Source organism: Lissotriton helveticus, chromosome 8 (genome assembly GCF_964261635.1).
Source record: "Lissotriton helveticus chromosome 8, aLisHel1.1, whole genome shotgun sequence".
Lineage (NCBI taxonomy): Eukaryota > Metazoa > Chordata > Amphibia > Caudata > Salamandridae > Lissotriton > Lissotriton helveticus.
The window spans coordinates 1,529,511,551-1,529,525,205 of record NC_136069.1 but is presented as its reverse complement, the minus strand read 5'-3'; the positions used below and the strand labels follow the sequence as shown (position 1 = coordinate 1,529,525,205).

The 13,655-nt window shown below is 46.2% G+C and overlaps 1 protein-coding gene across 1 annotated transcript in view; it reads left to right on the top strand.

Moving 5' to 3' along the window:
• Positions 1-13,655, top strand: part of TSKU (tsukushi, small leucine rich proteoglycan) — a 96,963-nt gene that overhangs the window by 1,092 nt on the left and 82,216 nt on the right. The window lies entirely within an intron of this gene.

Genomic DNA, 13,655 nt, shown 5'->3' with positions numbered 1-13,655 from the left:
CCTGTAGCCCTGAACCCCCTTATCCACTGTGCATAATTGACTCTACGTTCTGCAGTCCTGAACCTTTACTGGCCACACGCGCGCGAGGCTTTGCGCTCAATGTGAACCCCTTACTCCCTCCACACACGCGCCTTTGCTGCCTCTAGTTCCAGCATCTTCCCTTCCCTTGCACCCAGGGCCGCTGCGTCCAATCGTGGCCCTGGCTCCTAGCCCGCCCACCCTAACAGTACACTACTACCCTCTCCACCCGTCCCAACCGCATTGCCTCGCACACCCCTTTCTGCTTTCTAGAGTTAGTTATTGGCACTTGTAGCGCTTACTACCATAGTTCTGGCGTCGCAGCACATGAAGTGATTTGTGTATTGCGCACTCCTTGCTTGCAGCATCACCACCTCTCACCCGCTATGCCCCCATCAATCCCAGCGTGATTCTCGCCCTCCTCCACCCTCTGATGTACTGTTATCAGAGTACCTCCACCCATATACAGCTGTGCGTATCAGCACCGCCCCCTCCAGCTGTGTTCCCACAGGAACACCTCCGCCCACCCCCAGCTGTGCTTCACACCCGTCTGTGCGCACTAGCGGGCTCCCCTGTATGCCTGTGAGTGGAGTCCCGCCTGGCCCAGATGTGCTGCTTAATGGCGTGTCCCGCCGCGACACTACTGTACTGGGTGGATGCGGGTCCACCCCTAAGCAGATGTGCTGCTTGCGTCATCGCCTCAGCTGTGCCGCGTCCCGGGGAGCCCCTGCCCAGCTCCCTCTGGCGAGCATCCATCCATCCATCCCTCCCTCCCGTCTGTGCTGCGGGGTCCGCCCACTCCTCGTGGGGGTGCCCCGCTTGCCTCCGGGGGTCTCCACTGCCCGCCAGCTATGCTTTACTCTAGGGCCTATCCCCCCCCCCACAGGACACTGTTTTTTCTCAGCCTCTTTCCTTGGGCGATGCTTTTTATGTTCGACTTCTCGTTCCTGCTCTGACAACCTTTTTAGAAGCATTATCCAAGGACCTACACGCTTTTTAGGTGTTTTACTTATCGTGAACGCGAAATGAACGGATAACTACGGTATGGCGGCTGTGTGCAGCGTGAACGGTCTAAAACGAGGCGCTAAACCAGCACTTAACAGGTTCCTAAATATACTACTTTCCTATCTCTGACGAAAAATGTCTTGCTCCTTGAAGTGTTTTCCAAGCGCTGCAATCAGTGGGGAATTCCCTCTGTCCCACTTTACGTGTCCTATGCCCCGGAGTTGCAGTTTTGCTCGAGTTTGGGGCCTCATGGCCGGCCGTGTGTCCTCCCAGGGCCCAACGGGGAGCGCCTGCCCCTGCCCCGGAAGGGATCGAGTCTGGGACGGCGCTGGTGTCTCCGATTTCAGTGCTGGCTTTCTCTTCAGTCCACATCTGCACTCCGGGCTCCCCCTCCTGCTCTGTAAACCGAGGAGGGAGTTTCCTGCCGAACAGGACTGACATCACTGGGAGAAATGTCAGCTCTCGAGGCTGGGGTGGTAAGAGGCTCTGACGTGCGCTGGAGCCCCTCGCCAGGGCCTCTAGCCACTTCTAATGCAAGTTACCATGGGCAACCCGTCAAGGGGGCGTTCAGTGAATTGTGCCACTGTAAGTAGGGTGGCAACCTCGACTGTATTAAAGTAATGAGTCCAAAAGGCACAAAGCAGCAGACAAAGGTCAAGCACAATGGTTCCATATATTTACAGTATTGGATGGTGCAACCACTTCCAATATCCGCTGCTCAGAGATGTATGAATTACAACAATAGAATAACCAAAAGGGGACGGTGCACTCGAATGAAGTCAACAGAACACGAATTATTTTGTAAATTTCTTCTTCTTTATTCAGAATATAGGTTTTCTGTGAGCAAAGGCACAGCCAACGCGTTTCGTTCCCTTTTGTGCCGTGGGAACTTCGTCAGGGCTGCAAAAATTACAACATATATATCCATAAATATACATAAAAATTGAAAAAGACACATATACAAAAAGAAAAATATTCTCATTACATACTAACATGACAATTACAAACAAATTTACACTGACCCAAAGAAAACAACGGACTAGTGATACATAAATCTAAACCACACAGAAAAAGAAAGTCACAATAGGTACAGTTTTAAAATAACATTGACATATAAATCTAAACCACATAAGATAGGAATCACAGTAAATACAGTTTCTTTTAAGATTATACTGAATACCCCTACGATGTAACCACATGGTATTTCAGATATAAACAACATTAAAATCAATGAAGTATAGAGAAGTAAATTTTCTATAAACAATTAGTACTGAGTCGAATTCAAATTTGATATAAAAAAAAGGGGAGAAAAAGAAGAAAATGGAAATATAAAAGGAAAAGGATTGTCTCCACCAAAAATGAAGAAAAGATATATTTACCTAGTGAGTATTTTAAAAAGTATTAAAGTAGTTGGGTCAATGAAGTAAACAAAACTATACCCAGAATGCATTAGTTTGTCGCACAAAATGACAGGGCTGCAAGCAATAACATTGAGTGACCATTACATCTGATTACAATTAGATGTAATAGCAAGTCGTTACTTACAGTGCTTATAAAGATCATGTGTGACATGAACTGGTATATAAACGAGCTTTGGCAAATTCAAAAGGTCTCGTCTTTTGGCCCTATTGGCTGTGGTAATGTTTTTTAGTAGCGATTTACACACGGGTACTCGCAAACATTTTCCCAGGGGTCAAAAGTATATGGTCTATGATGTGACTGAGGACCGCATTGATGCCAGCAGGGTTGGGGTCAGGGAAGAGATGGCTGTAAGGTGGGCGCGGGTGGAGCGAAGCTTGTAAATGGGGTGGACTGTGAGTACTGGAGTTATTTTGAGGTTTTCGTTCCATTCTAAATTGTGCCCCTTGTCTATGGAAGAGACACAGATTTAACAATACCTTGTTGCGCTGTGTTTTAGTCGCTATCCCATGTACCGCACCCTGGGGTAAGCCTGCTCTGCTTGCTATTGCTACCTTTTGTGAGTCAAGTGTGCACAGGAAGTATCTTGATTGTTGAACTGGAATTTAATCGAATCCTCGGCCTCACAATCTCCTTATTCCTTTAGTTTATCTGTAAACATTAAGAATGTTCATAAACAGTTGAGGGTTATAAGAACTGATGGAGACCCCCTGCTTTGTTAAGCCTTGCACCAAGCTTTACTGGTAAAAAGAGCAAATTGAGTGGTTTTTTTCCCCCTCGCTGTTGCTTGTAAAGTCTGTGCACACACTTCCTTTTTAGGTCTCGCCTGTCGATGCGCATGCGCATCGAGCAAGCGAGACTATAGGGGCTCATCGACTCTTTATCTAACTTGCAAGGAATCGTGGCGATTCCTTGCAGTGCCCGTGACTTTTAAGCTCAATGCGCATGTGCATTGAGCTTAAAAGCGCGTGCACAGCCGCCCGCATTCCTCCGACACCTTTGAAGTGAAGCTTAGCTTCACTTCAAAGGCCCGGCTTCTTCACACCCACATGCCGCTCTGCCCCGCTCCGCCCCCTCCCCTGAGTCATCCTGCCTGCCCCTTCCCGCCGTGTCGCATTTCTCCTCCCCCCTCCCCTCTCTTCCCTCCGTCTTGTTTCTTTTGGCGATGTTCTTGTTTGTTTAAGCACGTGAGGTTTTGTTAGCTGTCCCGATGTTTTATAGCCTTACACGTCTTACTCGCCTTTAAATCTGTAAGCAGACACTCGTTGTGTCACGTATTCAGCGCGGCTGCTGCTTGGGATCATGTGTTTTTTTTAAAAACAAGCAATTTAGTTATAGAAAGAGGAGGGCTCTATATGCTTTGTAACCTGTGTCGGACGTATTTCGCATGTTTGCTGCTTGGGATCAGGAGTTTTTTTGAGGACAATATGCTTTTAAACGTGTTGTACCCCCTGAATATAACTATTGTAGCTGATGCTAATTGAAAAGGATCGAGGAGGCTGCGCTGTTACAATCTAAATAGCAAAGTGCTTGAAATTATTATTAATGTGCAGCGCTACTCCGTGTGATATTTTGTTAGCAATCCCGATGTTTTATAGACTTTTTGGTAAAAAAAAGAAAGACGAGTGCCTTACTCGCTTTTAAATGTGTAAGCAGACACTCGTTGTGTCACGTATTCAGCGCAGCTGCTGCTTGGGATCGCATGTTTTTTTTAAGAACAAGCATATTTTAGTGGGCAGGCACAGGAGTTATTTTTACAATTCAAGCAGCGCTAAACATTTATGTGTGAGGTAATATACGGAGCTAACTAACAAACAGCACTTACGTTTATTACATTCCTAGCTATGGTATATTACAGATTTGCACTTTAAAATGTAAGGTTTTTAACTGTTAAACGGTGTGCGTCTTTATGCAGGTTTACTTATTGCCAATTTTACCCGTAGTTGTAACCGTGCTTTTTATCAGCACTATTTACATTACCTAAAACATATTTGTTTTGTTAGCACGGAATGATGTCTTTTTTGTACTGTGTATGATGTGCACAGATACAAAGCTACGCGCACAGAGGTAGCTAAAACTGGATTTGGTATCGTTGCCGCCACATCCCTTCTGATTTAGCATAAATGTAGTTTAAACCGCTGCCATGCAACTGAGGAACCGGTTCGGCTCTCTGGGAAACGCGGGCTCTATTGGTGCTGCACACCGGTTGGTTATTTAAACTATAGTATTTTCACCTCCTGCAATTGTGTTTAAAAATGTTTGGCATCCCGACAACATATGTCTACACCCTGTGGTATAACATACATTTTAAGTAGAGCTATGGCTGTGCATTGCGAACACGCCACGGTGATCTGTTTATTTTTACAGCAGAGACTGATGTTTTACGCATAAGAGCTTTTTATATTTACAAGTAAAATCCGTAGTACTGCTAGCGAAGAGCTCTGCAATAGGACTATTTAGTTTAAAATAAGCAGTCCGTGTGCGTGATAATTAATAAAAAAGAAAACATATAAATGTAGAAAACAAGTATATGCTATATAATAGTGTACTCCTTTGCCCTGTGCGTTTTGCACATGTGATACGTAATGCAAAGTAGCTTGCATGGCATGCTTTCTTGAGCACAGACGCACATCTTTATTGCGCTTCCTGGAGATAAGCATAAGTTTTATATTATGCTTTTGGTCCACCATAAAATTAATTGTGTTCTCTTTAGAAGTGGAGCTGGGGCGTGGGTTTTATCACTTTTCTCGCCGTTTGTTTACAAACCTGTTGCAGAGGTTAGCTGCATCTGGTACTTTGTTATAAATGTTGCGTTAAAGATGTATTGTGCGATAAATGTAGGCCTTATTTTCCTATGTCTTTTAATAATTGTGTATGCTTGGTATATAGTATTATACAGCTATTTGTGGTTTAACTGTATAGTTAAAAAAAATACTGTTACAGCTTAAACAAAATATTGCAGAGGTTATGAGGGATTTTTAAACGTGTGGAATTTATCTAAAAAAATCTAGAGCCCCACACTCCTTTAAACCTGTAAGCAGACACTCGTTGTTCAGTGCATACAGCGCGACTGCCACTTGGGATCCGATGCTGTCTTTAAAGCATCAAATGTAGCTTTTAAAAACGGGGCCCCACACACCTGTCAACCCATATGCAAACACTCGTTCTGCAGCGCATACAGCGTGCCTGCCACTTGGGATCTAATGTTGCCTTTAAAGTGTGTCATTTAACCTTTAAAAAACGGGGCCCCACATGCCTTTCAAACCATAAGCAAACACTCGTTGTGCAGCGCATGTAGCATGTCTGTTGCTTACAATAAAGCAGCTCCCAGCTATGCATAAGTGGTTTTATTAATTACCCACCACATTATCACTCAGCACCACCACAGCACCACTCAGCAGCACCACAGCATCACTCAGCACCACCACAGCACCACTCAGCACCACCACAGCACCACTCAGCACCACCATATTATCATTCTGCACCACCACATTATCACTCAGCACCACCACAGCATCACTCAGCACCACCACAGCATCACTCGGCACCACCACAGCACCACTCAGCACAACCACAGCACCACTCAGCATCACTCAGCGCCACCCCAGCATCACTCAGCACCACCAGAGCACCACTCTGCACCACAACAGCACCACTCAGCACCACCACAGCATCACTCAGCGTCACCCCAGCATCACTCAGCACCACAACACCACCACTCAGCATCACCACATCATCACTCAGCGCTACCCCAGCATCACTCCGCACCACCACATTATCACTCAGCATCACCACAGTATCACTCAGCACCACCACATCACCACACAGCACCACCACAGCATCACTCAGCACCACCACAGCACCACTCAGTACCACCACAGCACCACTCAGCACCACCACAGCACCACTCAGCACCACCACAGCACCACTCAGCACCACCACAGCACCACCACATTATCACTCAGCACCACCACAGCACCACTCAGCAGCACCACAGCATCACTCAGCACTACCACAGCACCACTCAGCACCACCACAGCACCACCATATTATCATTCTGCACCACCACATTATCACTCAGCACCACCACAGCATCACTCGGCACCACCACAGCACGACTCGGCACAACCACAGCACCACTCAGCACCACCACAGCATCACTCAGCACCACCACAGCATCACTCAGCATCACTCAGCGCCACCCCAGCACCACTCTGCACCACAACAGCACCACTCTGCACCACAACAGCACCACTCTGCACCACAACAGCACCACTCTGCACCACAACAGCACCACTCAGCACCACCACAGCATCACTCAGCGTCACCCCAGCATCACTCAGCACCACAACACCACCACTCAGCATCACCACATCATCACTCAGCGCTACCCTAGCATCACTCCGCACCACCACATTATCACTCAGCATCACCACAGTATCACTCAGCACCACCACATCACCACACAGCACCACCACAGCATCACCCAGCACCACCACAGCACCACTCAGTACCACCACAGCACCACTCAGCACCACCACATTATCACTCAGCACCACCATATTATCATTCAGCACCACCACAGCACCACTCAGCATCACCACAGCATCACTTAGCACCACTCAGCACCACCACAGCATCACTCAGCACCACCACAGCATCACTCCGCACCACCACAGCACCACTCAGCACCACCATATTATCATTCTGCACCACCCCAGCACCACTCAGCACCACCACAGCACCACTCAGCACCACCCCAGCATCACTCAGCGCCACCACAGCACCACTCAGCATCACCACATCATTCACCGCTACACCAGCATCACTCAGCATCACTCAGCACCACCACATTATCACTAAGCACCACCACATTATCACTCAGCACCAACACAGCACCACTCAGCATCACCAAAGTATCACTCAGCACTACCACAGCATCACTCAGCACCACCACATTATCACTCAGCACCACCACATTATCACTCAGCACCACCACATTATCACTCAGCACCACCACAGCATCACTCAGGGCCACCACAGCATCACTCAGGGGCACCACAACATCACTATGCGCTACCACAGCATCACTGAACGCCACAGCATCACTCGTCGCCACCACAACGTCACTCCGCGCCCCCACAGCATCAATCTGTGCAACCATTCAACAACAACTGGTTCAAATATGTTCTCTCAATGTTTCAAGCTTTATTACAAATGTCACAAAAAGATGTTAATTTTTCACTTCTGTTCTTGGATTTTTGTCACAATAAAATACACTGAACATAATCTTCACAAAGGTTATTTACAAAAGTTTAAGCTATTGCCATTATAAATTACAATAACTTTTATTTAAGTATTAATTATAAAAAAAATAAAAGCCATTGTTATTTGTAATATCAATACATCTAATTCACGTAAATACAACACTTATTGCATTACAAATGCTATAGGTGTCACATTTGCGAAAGTTATAACTATTGGCATTGTAAATGACAAAGCTATTAATTTAGCTATTTTCAAAACCAACACATAAACAAAAAATGTGTCATTTACAATCCCCATAGCTCAAACTTCCCTAATGCGAGACCTATTGCATTGCAAATGCTTGTTTGCTTATATCACTGTGTATTTTTAGATTCTTGTGAAAAGTCCTCTGAACGCGCCCCTCCACTGTTTTCAGCAGGTCATTTTTAGCATCCGTTATAATGTTTAGCTGAGATGTGAATTATAGATGGTAATACAGTAATCTGTATATATGCTAAAGTTGATGAAGACTAGACTTTTCCAGCACCTGTTAGCAGCTAATACTGAAGTAAAAGCTGAGAAGGGCGCATCAGATATTTGAGCAAATGCTATTTAAATTACTGTAAGCTGCTTCCTTCAAGACCTGAGTAGAAACAGGATTGTTGAAACGAACTGTACCCACAGGGGCACATGCACAAATTACATTAAGTAATTGGCATGCGCCAGTGTTGCTGACACATTTTTCAGAGTGGGGGTGCTGCCATTAAAGGTGCATCACTGAAGTCATAGGGATTGTGAAAATCCATGCGTCACATAAAGAATAAGTGCAACAAATGTATTCAGCAGGAGAGGGTATGGATGTACTATGCCGCCGGTAGTGCACGGAGCAGGCTGTCTCAAATATAGTACTAAAGCATGGTGTGGACGTGCACTGTCATTAACAGACAACGCGTTTTCCACTGAAATGACCACAGAATTTGAACACACAAAGTTCTACTGATTACAACTATGCAGCTCACAAATGTAACGCGTGGAAATTAGGCTTCAGTGAATATTTCATTTGCACATCACCAAGTTTATCGATTAGTTCCCATGAAAGTCTTTGTTTAAACCACACTTCGAAATGACAAATAAGTGCTTCATTTGTGCTTTCTTAACTGCCAAAATGTTAAGAAATATCTGTTTAGTTTATTTAGAGGTGTATTTAAACTTTGTTGTGTATTAGTAAAAACTGACATGCTACAGACTTTCACACTCCCTATACCCAGCAATATTGTCATAGTTCACTGTACAAAATCCTCTGTTTGCAGTCAAAGAAAGAAAAGTAATCTACCTCCCCCTTTCAAAAGAATAAAGGGCAATTTGTCAGAAGTTATAGTCTGACATTTGACCTCTGTCTTTAAAATTTAAAGGGCTCTTTATTGCTCATTTGCCTTCTAAGCTCCAGCAAGGCGGCATGATCAACGCATAGTGCCAGAAACAAGTAGTCAGCCATGTATATAGACAATTCTCCAAGGAAAAGGGAACTGCTTGAATATGAACGGTGGACACTTAAAGTGGTCTGTCCTGGGCTGGATATTAAATCATCCTCGTCGCCAAAAGTGTAGCAATGCCACAGCTCTCACCTCTCTGCTGTCCTTCATGAAAGAACTGAAACCCCCCTCTGCCAGTAATCTTTCCCTGGCCTGCCTCCCACCTCTTGTTCGTATGCACTTCTGTGTGCATGGGGTATGTGGATGTGCTGGTATTTCTATAACATAAACCTGGCTGACAGCTGGTGCACATTGAGACATCGGGGTGCAGGACTTCTGAGATGAAATGATTTAAGATCCTGTATGTATGGGGTGGTCCTGAATTGCCCAGGTAGGGAAGGATACGGTGGCCCCCTTCAGTTTTAGATCTTCTGTATAGATGTACTGATATCTTTTCAGAACTGTGCAGTAAGTCTGATCTGTGGAGGCACTTTCAAGGTGGGATTCCGTAATCTTTACATTTTAGGTGGGGAGACATGTTTACTATGCTAGTTTTTTACTACTTTGTTTGGCGTAAGCTCACGTCCAGTTAGGACCTAGTTTTTGTGATGTAGTGTAAGATGTATAAATGTACACTGTGCTTATTCCCGCTACGCAGACACCTACAATTTTCATGAGTATACTCAACAGGTGCCAGATATGGAGGCACAGAAAACAGTATAACATAGGTATTTGTAAAGTGTATATTTACCCCAATGGCTTTCCAGGCACTATGTAATAGATGTTTATTGTCATGCCGCTGGATAGCACTCCTGTTTTCAGCCTCAGGGCGATGATACGATGAGTGAACTACCTGGAATGGAATCATTAGCCCTCTAAGCCATCAAACCTGTCTATTCCTCCAACCTTCCTATCTATGTACAATGTGAAATTAGCCAAAAGGCAGCAGAGCGTGGTGCTGGGCAAATGGGAGGGCATGCAGTCAATGAGTGATGGAGGAGAAACTGGAAAAGATTGTTTGCCTTGCTTTTTAGGTCGAGCCTACTAGACAGCCCCTGCCCTCTGTTGTGAAACATTGTGGGCTTATCAAGAACATTCAGGGGTATTGAAGTCTACCTATTGCCTACTATTGGTTGGCTTTCCTGTCACTCTCATTGACTTGCTTCTTATTCGATGGTTTGCTTGTCCATCTTGTCAGTCCGGCCCCTGGAACATTGCCTCTTCATTTATGTTCTTTTGCTGTTCTTTTTGAGGTACTTACTATTTTCTTTTGACTGGAGAACTCCACTAGAGTGGATATTTAGGTCTCGCCTTTACCATTCCGAAGGAATGGGAAATGGCGAGAATTCAAGTGCTCGAACTGATTGTCAAACCACCACTTTTTTTCGTGGCGTTTTCTTCGAGTGCACAGGCCATACACTTTCATGGCCATCTGTTCCTCAATGTCCCTCCCACCCTTCGTTTGATCTTACCGCGAGTTCAGGCTAATGGCCCTCCCCCAGCACAGAGCGCGCATCGCGGCCGCACAGCACATCAAAGGGCTTCTCCCAGCGTGTGGTGTGCGGCTTCTCCTCCCCTAATTATGTGGCCGGCCGTACTTGTGTTTCCCGGCCGCTTCCCGGCCGCTCTTGCATTTAATTAGCAGCAGCAGCATTTCTCCTGCGCCAGGCCACATCAAAGGCTCTGTGCCACTTTCACCCACACAGCAACACTTACAGACACGCAACGCCACTCACACCCACGCAAGCCCACTATCATCCACGCAACGCCACTCACACATGCAACGCCACTCACACATGCAACGCCACTCACACATGCAACGCCACTCACACATGCAACGCCACTCACACATGCAACGCCACTCACACATGCAACGCCACTCACACATGCAACGCCACTCACACATGCAACGGGTGTGGGTGCAGATTGTGGGTGCAGATTGTGGGTGCAGATTGTGGGTGCAGATTCAGAGTGCAGATTCAGAGAAAATTCAGCAGCACCACCACCATTGCAATGCAATAGGTCTCGTTTTAACGCAAATTTAAGCTATAGGCCTTGTAAATGACAAAGCCTTTTATTTATGTTCCAAAAACCAGAACGCAAAAATAAAGGGCATTATCATTTACAATGCTAATAGTTCAGACTGGCTTTATTGCGAGACCTATTGCATTTCCAATGCTTGTTTTAATCTGTCGCTCTAGTGTGCTTCTCTCTCCCCCTCCCCCCGTTCCACGTTGCTTTCTCTTTTGTGTCTGTTTAGTTCTCACCTCCTTCTTCATGTTGCCCTCTCGCCCGTTGTTTCTCCTCACCACCTCCCTCCACATTGTTTCCATCCACCCATGACCTCATTCTCTCTCACTGGTTGCTTCCTCCCCCCCCAATACCCACAATCTGTGTTGCTTTGTGGTCTTTTTAGAATGTATTTCCTCTAGCCATGATGAACAGCATCAGAATGCTACGCCATATGGCTAAAAAACAAGTAGCAAAGCCAATAGGTCCCTTAGTTGAGACCTGTGGGCTTTGACGACTGACGCTTGTTCTTTTTCTGATGGTGTCCTGGCTGCGTCAGTGCCCAGAGCCTCCAGAGGTGATGAGCATGTCACCTAGCTGGGCCCGGCAGCATGTTGTGATGCATGTGTAGATGATACACTTAATAATAATAATAATAATAATAATAATAATAATAATAAAGGAATTTGTAAAGCGCATGGTTACGCCATCTCGGCGTGTCCCCGCGCTGGGTGAGAAGGAAAGACATTAACCAGCAATTACGGACCACTTAATACTAGCCGGAGAACAGATCTGTCTTAAGTTTTTGGGGGAGCTTATTCCAGTTCTGAGCAGCCAGGAACCTAAAAGAACGACCCCCCCCCCATTCTGGCCTTTTTACTTTAGGAATTACCACCAGCCCCATCCCACTGGATCTAAGAGACCTCCTAGGCACATACCTAGTGACCAGGTCGCGCAGGTAGACAGGACCAGTGTTCTGAGAAATACGGTGACAGATGCATAAGGTCTTAAACATGACTCTTTCCCTAAATGGGAGCCAGTGCAGTGAATCCAGGGTTTCTTTTGAAGCTGCTCTCTTGGGCCGCATAAGAACCAGCATAGCGGCCTCATTCTGCAAGACTTGTAGTCTACCAAGACCCTTTGCCGTGGCCCCAAGATATAGGATGTTGCCATAGTCAAGGCGCGCTGTAATTCGAGAATGCCCCATCGTCTTCCTAGCCCCTAACGGTAGGAGGTCCAATGTTTTACGGAGTTTTTTTAGTACTCCGAAACATTTCCCAACTACCCGCCTAATATGTCCATCATAGGAGAGAGTAGAGTCAATCCATATACCCAGATTTTTTGCCTTGGTACAGGGTATGGGGGTGAGGCCCAGACTAGGAGGCCACCATTCTGACGTCCAGCTTGATTAATCACCTCCCACCACCATCACCTCGGTCTTGCTGCCATTCAGTTTCAGGCAGTTATTATTCATCCAGGAGGCAAGTTCCTGCATGCAGGCCTCGACATTGGAGGCCGCAATTTCCGGTGATTGGGATAAGGAGTTCAACAGCTGGGTATCGTCAGCATAAGATACCACCTCTACTCCAAAACCCTGAACTATCTCCGCCAAAGGAGACATGTACAGGTTAAACAGGGTGGGACTAAGGGCAGAGCCCTGAGGGACTCCCTGATCCAGTTTAAAATCCTTGGAGTAGTATGCACCCTGTCTAACCCGAAAGCTGCGTTCAACTAGAAAAGATTTCAGCCACTTCAGGGCAGGGTCCGAGATGCCTCCTTTGTTCAGACACTGCAGCAAGGTGTAATGGGCTACAGTGTCGAAAAGGGTCGGGGCTGGCAAGGGGAGCCAGTAGGGTTCCACCTCTGTGAGGGGGATGCTTTCTTAGTTCTTCTGGCCCTTGATGAGGACTGCTGCTGCGTGCTAAGTTGTACATATGTTTCCACTTTCTAGTAGCAGTGAAAAGAAAACTCCAACTTTTGCACTTCTTTTATCACTTCGACAATCTGAGAATACAGGAAATGCATTTCCTTGCACTGAAGGGAGTATTCTGCCCCCCTACCTCAGTGTTCCTTAGGCTGTCCACAGGCTTTATAGAAATGTATTGATCTGTGCCTGCCAAATGGGTGTGGCAGTACTCCTGATGTGAGGGGATAGGGGTGACTAGTGCCTGTACTGGCATGGTGTGTGGTGCTATTTGACCTGCAAGCGTGTTTGGCGGTGTAGTGGCATGTGGTCTGTAGGCTGTGGTGTGACAGGGAGGTCTGCGTTCCATGCGCACTTCAGCTCTTGGCAATGACTGAAGAGGAAGGGTTCCAGGTCCTTAAATGTCTGTGATTTTGCAGTGTGAAAAATCAGCTGCAAAAACACATTTTCTCACATTAGTTCCTATTGTTTACAGCATGGGTACTCTCAAACATTTTCTCAGGGGCCAAAACGATCGGTGGGTGATGTGCCCAAGGGTCGTATTATGGCCTCTACGGTGG